The sequence below is a fragment of the Syzygium oleosum genome, unplaced genomic scaffold, assembly GCF_021117445.2.
Source record: "Syzygium oleosum isolate NSW1041296 unplaced genomic scaffold, Sole_v2.1 Sole_v2.23, whole genome shotgun sequence".
Taxonomy (NCBI): Eukaryota; Viridiplantae; Streptophyta; class Magnoliopsida; order Myrtales; family Myrtaceae; genus Syzygium; species Syzygium oleosum.
Genome location: NW_026607507.1, coordinates 5,602,829 through 5,614,286, shown reverse-complemented (window position 1 = coordinate 5,614,286; position 11,458 = coordinate 5,602,829). Strand labels below are relative to the sequence as shown.

The following is an 11,458-nucleotide window of genomic DNA, read 5'->3' as shown; positions in this document are numbered from 1 at the left end:
TGAACTTGGCACGAGTTTCTCAGATTTTTTACCAATATGGAGACGGATTCGGCTCTCCCAGTCACGAAACCAAGGACCATCTTGTGTCGGCTATATACAAAGCCGTTCCCCTCGATTAGGCATGCATTATTGACCAAGTTCTTGCTTTTGGAGAGAGCCTTTGATCTTATGTGTCTTCCTTAGCTTTTGGGGTGGCTCTGTGAGCTCTAAGATATGGAAGCACATGCTATGCCGTGCTTTGTGTGGAGACTGATTATGTAATTACAAACAATATTCGTGGTGATCGAATTTTATTTTATGTTGAATATATAGCTTTTTGTATTGGAGAAAAATTGAAAAGAAAAGTTATCATATAGAAGAAAAGAAATTCATCAACTTTGACCAGGGGTACTCCGTGGATCCTTGGGTGTTTAGGGTGTATCCTCACCACAGAGCAGGCTTCACCGACTGGGGCCACCTCGCCTGTCCAGGAAACCCTAGCGGGCTAACAGGACAATGTTCCTTATTTTAACTTTCCTGGTGCCCTCACGCCCGGCCCCTCTTGTCCCCCTTGTATCTTGTTGAAAATATACCTCGAGTTTGAGTCCAAAAATGAAAGTTTCCTAATTCAAGTAGGTTTCTTATTTTGAATAGATTTTCTAATTGAATGATTTCCTTGTCGGAAAAGATTTCTTAATTGGAGAAGGTTTCCTAAAAAGAGGTTTCCTAATTTGGATCCAATTCTTGCCTATAAATAAGAAGGGGATGTTATTTGTGAAGATCATCAAAGAGGAACTTCTGCTAGTGAATTACACTATGAAGATATCCGAGTATTTGTAGCGATTAAATTCTTGTGGTAAGAATTTGTGTCAATTCCTTCGTGAGATTGAGAGATTATTTCGTGAGGAATTATTGGGCTAAACATTGCGTGAGTTATTGGGTGTAATTGGGGCTTGGGAAACACTTAGAGTGTTTGAGTGATTCGAGTGTGGTTGTAATCTCTGTTGTATCGCTTGATCTATAGTAGAATTTCGTGCTGCTCTTCCCCGTAGATGTAGGTCACTATGACCGAACCAAGTAAATTCGGTGTCCGATTTATTTTCTTGTTCTGTCTATTTTATTGTTCGATCGCTTGCTTCTACAAGATATCTTTATCTTCCCTAAGGAGATGGAATACCCTCTATGTGTTTTACATACAAGGGATGTCAAGGTCCGCATGAGGTCCTAGATGAAGCAATTTAACCTCTTACTCAGGAGGGAAAAGAAAAGTTATCATATAGAAGCAAAGAAAAATCGTCAACTTTGACCAACGCTGATTCAATGCAATTAGATTGGAACGAGTATTTTCTTCTGCTCCAATAATACTACTAGCTTTCTATATCGTTCTTTGGGTTTGAATTCATAATCAAAGAACACCTTCAAGTACATTATTGTACAGACCAAAAAAATAAGGTTCGTTATCATTTTCTTATGCGAGACATTATATCTTAAAGTCAATACTTTCATTGAAGCCGTTTGCACAATAATAGAAATATAACTATCTTGTAGAAAGTTTCCTGGAAAGTGTCTTGACTCGTTGCATCTTTTGTCTTTAATTCTTTTTCAATTTAGTTTTCTCCATTTTCCTCTTTCAATTTCATTTATATTTTGAATTTGTAGCCTTTATTGGCAACATGTTCATCTCATAGAGCTTGACGAGGACGAGGGATGAGCAGCAATGGGGACCGGCAAGGTCTAAGGGTTGATTCGGGGGCTCAGTCGACCTTGGATCTCTGGGTTCATTCGAGGTTCGCTGCTGCAAGCGTCCAGGGCGAACGTCCCAAGTTCATGGGAACGCTGCAAAATTAATTCCACATTCACTTCACTCGCGATGTTCCTCCTCAATAAACTGTCGCGACCTTCCTCGAGGTGAAATACCAAGGGAAGCTAATGGAATACTAAGCCAAAGGCTCAGCGCAGATTCTCCCAAACAACAAGTCGTGATCCAACGATTTTCCAGTTTCCCACTCTAATAACTTCGAATTGACTTACCTCACTCAATTAGTTGCAGCATTCCAAGAAACAAAGCTTACATATTAGCTCACATTCTACGATTTTTTTTTTTTTTTGCATTTATAAGCTGCCACACAGCTGAGAAATTTAAGCAAGCCGAAAGCCAGGTGCTAAAGCTCACCCATAATCTGGCAAATCCACAATGTACCAACTCTTGTTCACCAAGAAGTGATTTATAAGCTGAGTCTTGCCTGCAAAATACAATCAATCAGCCGATCCCTCGCGACCAAAGCAAAACCATAAGCGAAAAAAAGAGGACCTGGTTTCTTAAATGTAACCGTAACTTCCTTCTTCCTCTAAACCAGAGCATTGATATGTGAAGACTTGCCCAAATTAGAGGACCCAGAATCGCAAACTGGGGCCTCCCATTTTGGGACAGCCCTTGGCCCTCCCACTGCTCTTCACGAACTCCACTTCCATAATCTGGGCGTGACCCTTGGCCGGATCGACCCCGGGCAGGAAGAAGAAAACTTTCTGGACGAGTCCGAGGCTGTCGGGCTTGCTGTTTTGGAAGCTGAGGCATGGAAGCTAGGTCCGTGGTGGGTGGGCTGCAAGAGAGGAGGGGTCTTGAGAGAGAGTGAGAAGGGCAAAAGGACATTATAAGTGCCATAAGTTGTGTACAGAGATCACTTTGGTGCCATAACTTTTTTTCGGATCACTTTGGTGTCAAGTCGGAGGAAAAGAGATCACTTTAGTGACTCCGGCCAAAATTCCGGCCAAAAAAAGAGCCACGTCAGATTTCCGGTGAGCCATGTCATCATCGCAAATTAATATAAAAAAAAGCCGCGTCAGATTTCCAGCGGCCATGTCAGCATTGGCATTAAAGTGATCGTTTTTCAAAAAAGTTGATATCAAAGTGATCCGAAAAAAAGTTATGACATCAAAGTGATCTCCGTACACAACTTATGACACTTATAGTGTCTTTTTGCCGAGTGAGAAGAGTGTGGCATTCGGAGATGGCGGAAGTGAGGGTTGAAGAAGAGAGGTCAAGTGCAGAGTGAAGATTGTCAAATAGAGATGATTTGCTTTGCCCAAAGGGGCAGTCTAGGAAGCGAAGAAAAAGAGAAGAGGAAGCAAAGAGGTAGAGGGAGAGAGAGTGTTTGTCGGTAAGGAAGCATGCTTCGACATTGATGGAAGGAGAGAGAGAAGAGTACGGGGAGAGAAGACACAGAATTTTGAAAACTTTGACGAGCAGGACCCATCTAGATACGTGGTAAGGGAGTGGAGCGGCCCATGGCTAACGCGGAAAGTGAAGTCTACCAAATATTTTTTCACTTTTCTGAGGCGTCTTTTCGCCTGCCCTCAATTCAGGTCACCCAAACGTGGGAGGCGTATGGTACATTTTGATCGTCATGTCAAATCTCTAACGGCCACTATAGATGGAAGCTAAAAGGGGGGCCTTTTTGGGTTGTAAGCCAAATTTTGTGTTCCTTCGTGAGATACTTGAAGATTCAGATAGAATCTGACTTTATTGTCAGTAGATATAATTTCACTAAATGGTCAATAACAATTGTCCTCGACTAGTTCTGTTAAGATTGTGCTTTAGGTAATAGGACAGTTCGTTCAACGAATTAAAAATGGAAGGTTCAGTTAGAGCTCGTTCACGTACAAAGACTTTCGCTTTGATTGATGATTTCTCAATCATAATAAACAACCACCATCGTAAGTTCATGTCGAAAGCAGATTCTCTATTTGTGGGCGTTGTACGACACAATGTACAAGGGAAAGGTAGTTTGGTGGGGTCTAATTTTTAAAGCAAGACATATCCTACAATTCAAAGCCCACCCTAACCAAACTCATATCGATTTCGTATCGGCGATGCTCTATTCATTAGGGGCGGCTGAATGTTGCTTCTTTAGGGGGCGTGTCTCCCATAGTTGCTACCCCTGATTATTTGTGGTATTTGCAATCCACAGCAAGCGACCTTCGGCTACGAGAGCGGAGATGTTGGAGCTTTGGGGTTTTATGCGGCGTTCGGTCTATTTCTTCTACAGTGCTCTGCATTTATCCCTGACCGGACGCCGCAAAAACGTTCTATGACGTTTTCTTACTGTTTCTTCTTGAAAAACTTAGTGAGTCCACTCATTTTCGTTCCTCTTTTTGCTTCTTCTTCTTCTTTTTCTGTTTGTATTCGATGGTCTCCGGGAGAATTGTTCTATGATTTTTTATAATGGTTTTCATAAAAAGAAAAGTGAAAAGTTATAGGCTTTTCATGATAATTTTGGCCTTTAAATTATTTCTATTTTGTCTACCGTTGCTGATTTACTTTTATTAGTTTAGCTAAAGGAAACAATATATTTTATTGATTTTTTTAGTAAAAATTAAAGTCAGAAGATGCATAGTTAGAGATAATCAGGATATCTGCTTAATTTTTCATATTACTCAGGATTGTGCATATATCTCCTTTGATCGTTCATATTTCCAATTGAATAATCTTATTAGGCTCACATACTCTTCGTTACAAGTTACACATAAACATATAGAAATTACATAATTCTCTCTTCTGCGTGTTTCTTTTCTTGGTGTAGAGCTTTTTGTGGGAAAAGGGACACCACAAATGCTATGTAACTTTTTCGATCACTTGAGTACCACATTAGTGAAAAATCAATCACTACAATGCTTGTTGCGAAAATAAGCGATCGAACAATAAAATAAAGAAAGCAAGAAAATAAATTGGACAATAGATTTTATGTGGTTCAAGTCCACGGGTAGAGCAGCAAAGAATTTCATTATAGATTAAGCGATACAAAAGAAATTATAACCATATTTGAATCATTCGAACACTCTCAGTGTTTCTCAGTCCTCAATTACACCTAATAAATCACTCAGTGTTTAGCCTTACAATTCCTTACAAAATAATCTTTCAATCTTACAAAAGAATTCACAAAATTTTAACATAAGATTTTCATGGCTTCAAACACTAGGGATGTAATTTACAAGTAGAAGTTCCTCTTTGATGCTCTTCAGAAAAAAAACATCCACTTATATATATACACACACACAAGCAATAATTGAATTCAAAATAAGAAACCTCTTCTTAGGAAATCTATTCCAACTAGGAAACTTATTCAAAATAGGAAACCTATTTAAAATAGGAAACTTTCCTCTTCATGCTCAAACTTAATAAATATTTTGCTTAATCTCCACCTTGGCTTGACGTTTGAAACAAGTCACAATCGCTTCATTGGAATCCAAACTTCACTGCTATTATTCCACAGGCTCTAATGGGCTCAATCGCCACAGATATTTTCCAAGTCCAAATCCAAGCCTCGCTTGAACTTCGCCATAATCCTGGACTTCATTAGAACACTAACTCTACCTGGATTTAACTGCTCCACAAGGATTTTCAGACACAACTTCATCTATCACATATAAAGAAAAACCATCGTTGCATCCATATATGTCGAGAGATCGAACATGCACCTTGTTAAACTCAATAGTTAGAGCAATTGTTAACTCTACCAACTCCATATTGCTACAAGCACCATGTATGTCGATTACCACATTAGCACCCGCTACTTTAAGAGTTTCTAGTTGCCACTCCACCTAGAACTGAATACCGTTCGGATCCGTATAAACACTATTGCAATCGCTGCTGCCTAAATGTATCGGAGACTCATCAAATGTAACTTCTTTGCTAATAATAGGTGGATTTAATTCCGACACCACAACCGATAGTCTCATTTACCTTGTACATAGCCTACGAACATGCACTTTTTTTCCTTCCATTGAGCTTACCATCTCTCACTTAAGTATAACACGAACAACCAAATATTCACTTAGCAGCTCCACAATTATTCACGAAATAATCTATCAATCTTACAAAGAAAATCACAAAATCTTAACATAAGATTTTCATGGCTTCAAACACTAGGGATGTAATTGACAAGCAAGAACTCTTCTTTGATGCTCTTTAGAAAAAACATCCACTTCTGATATACGATTGGATCCAACATAGGAAATCTCTTTTTAAGAAACTTACTCCAACTAGAAAATTTATTCAAAATCAGAAACCTATTTAATATAGGAAACTTTCATCTTCATGCTCAAACTCGAGATATATTTTCAACAGTGCCTCTGGTGAGATATTCCGGTTCATTAAAATCATGTTGATCCATTGTCATGTGACACAATTATATCGACTCCTATCCAACTGGACCTGATCTGGACACAACTCAGCTCCAAATTTTAGCAATATTTCCTCTTAAATATGGAAAACCATACTAAATTATTACACATGTGACAAACGGAAGGGTAAAACCTCAACTTAGTACATTTGTCAACTTTCATGTATCATCAAACTCATCAATTTGATGGTAAAATTTATCGAAAACTAAGGGTAAATTTATTATAGGTATACCAGTTTGGGATTTTTAGTGGTCAAGAAATTAGTTTTGGGTAAATTTATCACAAGTGTACCAATTTGAGTTTTTTGTGGTATTAATCCTTTAGTTTTTGAAACTTTTTTATTGGCCACAACATTGATTGATTGTTATAGTAATAGTTTGGTGTTGTGTGCCGGCCAAATATTTTAAATGTGCTTCTTGTTATATATTTAACCTAAACTTTTTCTCGTCACATAAACACCATAAACTTTATGTGATACATTTATCATCTGTTAAGGTTTCGTAAGATGATTTTTAAGCCAAAACAATGACGTTATTATTTCACTTAAGCCATGTGGGTGCCATTCAATCCTGTTTGCTTTCTGGCATCCATGTAGGCAGAATTTTAATGATTCTCATTGACAAAACTTTGATATAGGGTAAAATGTCACACATGTACAAATTTGGGAAGTTTTAGGATTTTTGGTGGCTTTTCACCTAAAATTACTTTGTGGTTAACAAGAAACGTGAAGTGGGACGAGGCATCAAAATATAAACGTATGCATGTAGAAACAAAACAAATACTCTAAATTTCCATTAAGACCCAACTTGATTGAACATTAATTTTTTAAACTCATTTTCACCCGGCATTTTTAATGTTTAAGCAACCCATTACAACCTGATTGTAAATGAGTGAATGAATGGATTTATGATCCATTTTGACCGCTCTAGTTTTGAAGCACGGCATTTTTATTTATCCAAATCAGTCGTGGTGTGTCGAGGACAACCATTTTGGAACAAAATAAAAAAAAATAAGAACATAAATTCCAATGCTTAGAGAATGGCTTGAGTAAATAGAAAAATTTGCACCGAAAGCATCTGCAAACTTTTCCATGACTGGGGCTCCACAGCGACACCTATATAAAGGATGGTGAGCATACTGAGTCACTTGCATCAAATTTCGCAATGGCTCTTCCTGCTTTGTTCACAAGCTTCATCCCCTCCTCAATCCGCCATAATCAACCCTCTCTCTTGTTCTCTAGACGCCTTCGCTCCTCCTTGTCCTCGTCCTCCTCCACCTCCTCCGGCGCTCAATTCGTGAAATGCGCTTTGAAGATTGAAGATCAAGAGATTGTGAGACGTTCAGCAAATTGGCAACCTAGCGTTTGGGACTATGACTTTGTGCAGTCACTCAGTGTTGATTACACGGTAATGATTTTTTTTATCGGCATAAAATCCACTCTAGCTTAAATACTATGGAAAATATTCACATTCAGTATTGAATTTGCAATCTTTTTTCCATTTGGTCCTGAAACTTGGAAAAATTTCCTGTCATATTTTTTGGTCCATGGTTTTGACAATTTGAAGCTAGCTCATGTCCATGTCATTGGTAGCTGAAAGTATGCTGTGGAAAAACTCGGCACTATTGTGGATATTCAATTCGCAAACTACAAAAACAGTAACTCAAGTTTAATTTAAGCAAATTTCAGTAACACTTTATTCCATGATGGCACTGATTATTTGAATATTAGACTTTTGTTCGGTAGCGATTAATACCTCGGCTTCACTTTGCTATGTTCGAAGTTTAAGTTACCACATTGACAACAAAAACAACTTAAGTTTGGTGACCGAAGTGCACTTTTTCCCCATTTTCTATTTACTTTGATGGGATGAGTCCACAAATCCCAAAACGACATAGAAAAAAAGAAAAAGAAAAATTGTACTTTAAAATAGAAATGTGGTTTGACCAAAAAAGATTGATATATGGATGTATACTTCTTGTCCATTTCTGTATATGATTTATATACGACATTCGAGATACGTAACATCAATTTACACAACCCCATCCACAGCAACTCTATTAAATATACGGCCAACCCCAACAATATTCTACAGGAGATATTAATAAACCTGGTCAAAATGGCATATTCTCAACATATAGGCACGAGCTCAACAATGCCTTTTCAAATGTTTTTGGAAATAAAATGAGAATCGATCTGTTTTAATACGATAGGCAATATGCAACTATGCTTATGTATTAACTGTGATTAAGATCTCAATTTTTATGAATTTTTAACGTGCCTAGGAGGATAAATATACCGAGCAACTCCGAAGGTTGAAACAAGAAGTCAGGGGTCTGTTCAGCAGGAAGATGAACCAGGTGGCCAAGCTCGAGTTCATTGATGTGGTTCAAAGACTAGGACTAGGTTACCAATTTGAGACAGAGATCAAGAACGCTCTAATTTCCATCTATAACAAGACTGAAGATGCTCAGCTTTTGGACGATCTCTATGCCACTTCCCTTCGATTCCGGCTACTCAGACAACATGGATACAAAGTACTGCAAGGTGGTCGCTAACTAGTTAACCTTTTGTGAATCATGTTGACGCATCAAATTTTACCTTACCATTCCTTTTGCTAAATGTACAGATGTGTTTCAAAGGTTTATGAACAAAACGGGCACATTCAACGAATTGCTCAATAAGGATGTGAAGGGGCTTCTTGGTCTTTATGAAGCTTCTTTTCATGGATTGGAAGGGGAAACCATACTTGATGAAGCTTGGAACTTTGCTTCTAAGCATTTGAAGGATCTAAACCTCGACGAAGTTCCCACTAATTTAGCGAGCAACGTGAGTCATGCACTAGGTATGCCAATCCACTGGAGGCCAAACAGGTTGGAGGCTCGGTGGTTCATGGACATGTACGAGAAACAACATGACATGATCCCCTCTTTGCTACGATTGGCTAAACTAGATTTCAATTTAGTGCAGTCAGTCCACAGGAAGGAACTTAGCAATCTGGCGAAGTATACACAAGCACTCTATAATTCATAGATGCAATCTGGCAGCGTAGGAGCGCATTTTCGAGTAACGGTAAAATTTATAAGATCGTTGAAATAGTGATAACTTGTCTAGGTGTGACATCACGGACATCAATAAGCTTCCTCCAACAATAAGAGATAGTTTTATGGTCTTGTACAACACGACCAACGAAGTTGGGTATTGGACGATGAGAGAGCGAGGAATCAACCCCATCCCTTACATGCGAAAAGTGGTAATCTCGACTTGCTAAATCTTTCACCTTATAATGTATATCCCGAAAAAGTAGGAGAAAGAACGTCCCTCGACTTGGTGATTGACACACTTTTCGAATTTCAATCCAATAGTGGGCGGATGAATGCAAGGCGTACATGAAGGAGGTCCATTGGTACAACAAGGGCATTAAACCGACACTGAAGGAGTACATGGACGTTGCGGTGGATTCGATCGGAGGGCTGATTTTGCTGTTGGATAGCTACTTCCTAACCACAGACATAGTGACGGAAGAGGGAAAAAGTGTCAAAAAAGTCATAAACTTTTTGCATTGATGTCAATTTAGTCCTAAACTTTTTTTGGGTGCCAATTCAGTCCTAAACCTTTTGCATTTGTGCCAATTCTGTCCTTCCGATTAATTTTGGCAGAATTTTGCTAACGTGGACGCCGACCGGTCACTGGCGCTGACGTGGACAATTTTTAATAATATTTTAATAATTTTTTGAAATTTTATTAATTTTTTTATTCTTTTCTTTTTTCCCTCCCTCCTTTCTCCAGCTGATCACCGGACCGGTGATCGGCCAGAGGCCAAAGGCCAGTGAGGTCGACCTCGCTGGCCACTGGCAAGCCTTGCCATGGCTGGGCGAGGCACGACCTCGCCCAGCCATGGCGAGGCTCGCCTTCATCGTTGCTGGCGAGGCTCGCCTTCATCGTTGCTGGCGAGGGCAAGCCTCGCCAGGGGCCGGCGAGGTCGACCTTGCCGGCGGCTGGGCGAGGCTCGCCTTCACCATCGCTGGCGAGGGCGAGCCTCGCCAATGGCCAGCGAGGACCTCGTTGGCCTCTGGCCGGTCGCTGGTCCAACGATCGGCTGGAGGAAGAAGGGAGGGGAGGGAAAAAAAAGAAAAAAAGAAAATAAATAAATAAAAATTCAAAAAAATATTAAAATATTATTAAAAGTTATCCACATCAGCGCCGGTGATTGGCTGCCGGCCGGCCGATGTCCACGTCAACAAAATCGGGCCAAAATCGGCTGGAAGGACTGAATTGGCACAAAGACAAAAAAGTTTAGGACTGAATTGGCACAAATACAAAAGGTTTAGGACTAAATTGGCACAAATGCAAAAGGTTTAAGACTTTTTTGGCACTTTTCTCGACGGAAGAGGGACTTGATAACGTGTCAAAAATCCCGGGCGTCATGCATTCTTCCGCCAAGATCCTTCGATTCAACGATGATCTCAGTACATCATCGGTAACTTACTTTGATAGTTGTCCTTTCCTTGTTAATCATCTCTTATAAAAACTGCACATTATCGAATTATTCACAGTGATGTTCCATTATTTTTTTTATTTCTTTGATACAAATGTGAGATGAATCTAGGGACTTACGTTAGTGACCCATCTTTATCGTCCATGCTTAGCATGAATTGGCACGAGGAGACAACTACAAGGCGCTAGAATGCTACATGAATGAAACCGGCGCTTTGGAAGAGGCCGCACGGGAACATATCAGGCATCTGGTGCGTGAGACCTGGAAGAGGATGAACAAAGAAGTTTTTGAGGACTACCCATTCTCCGGGTTCAGGCCTTTTCTCAATGCCTGTCTCAACTTGGCACGAGCGTCTCAGTGCTTTTACGATTATGGAGACGGACACGGCCTTCCCGGTCACCAAACCAAGGACCATGTTATGTGGACCATATTCGAATCCGTGCCCATTGATTAAGGATGCATCATTGACCAAGGTCTTGCTATTGGAGAGAGGTGTTATTATTAGCCTTTGGGGCGGCTCTGTGAGCTCTAAGATATTGAAACTATTGCAATTGAAGTCTATTGAGGGGTGTTCGTACAAGCTTCACAAAATTCGGCAGAGAAGCACATGCTATTCCGTGCTTTGTGTTGTGGCCGATTACGTAATTGCTGATGGTATTTGTGGTGATCTATTTCTATTTTATGTAAAAAAAATATAGCATTTTATATTGGAGAAATATTGAAAAGAAAGAGAGAATGCGACAGAAAAGAAAAACCGGTCAACTTTGACCGACGCTGGCTCCGTGCAATTGGAAACGGTCGCC

The 11,458-nt window shown here is 39.7% G+C and overlaps 1 pseudogene; it reads left to right on the top strand.

Moving 5' to 3' along the window:
- The first annotated feature begins 7,322 nt into the window (after positions 1-7,322).
- Positions 7,323-11,116, top strand: LOC130140967 ((+)-alpha-terpineol synthase-like; annotated as a pseudogene).
- Positions 11,117-11,458: the final 342 nt, after the last annotated feature.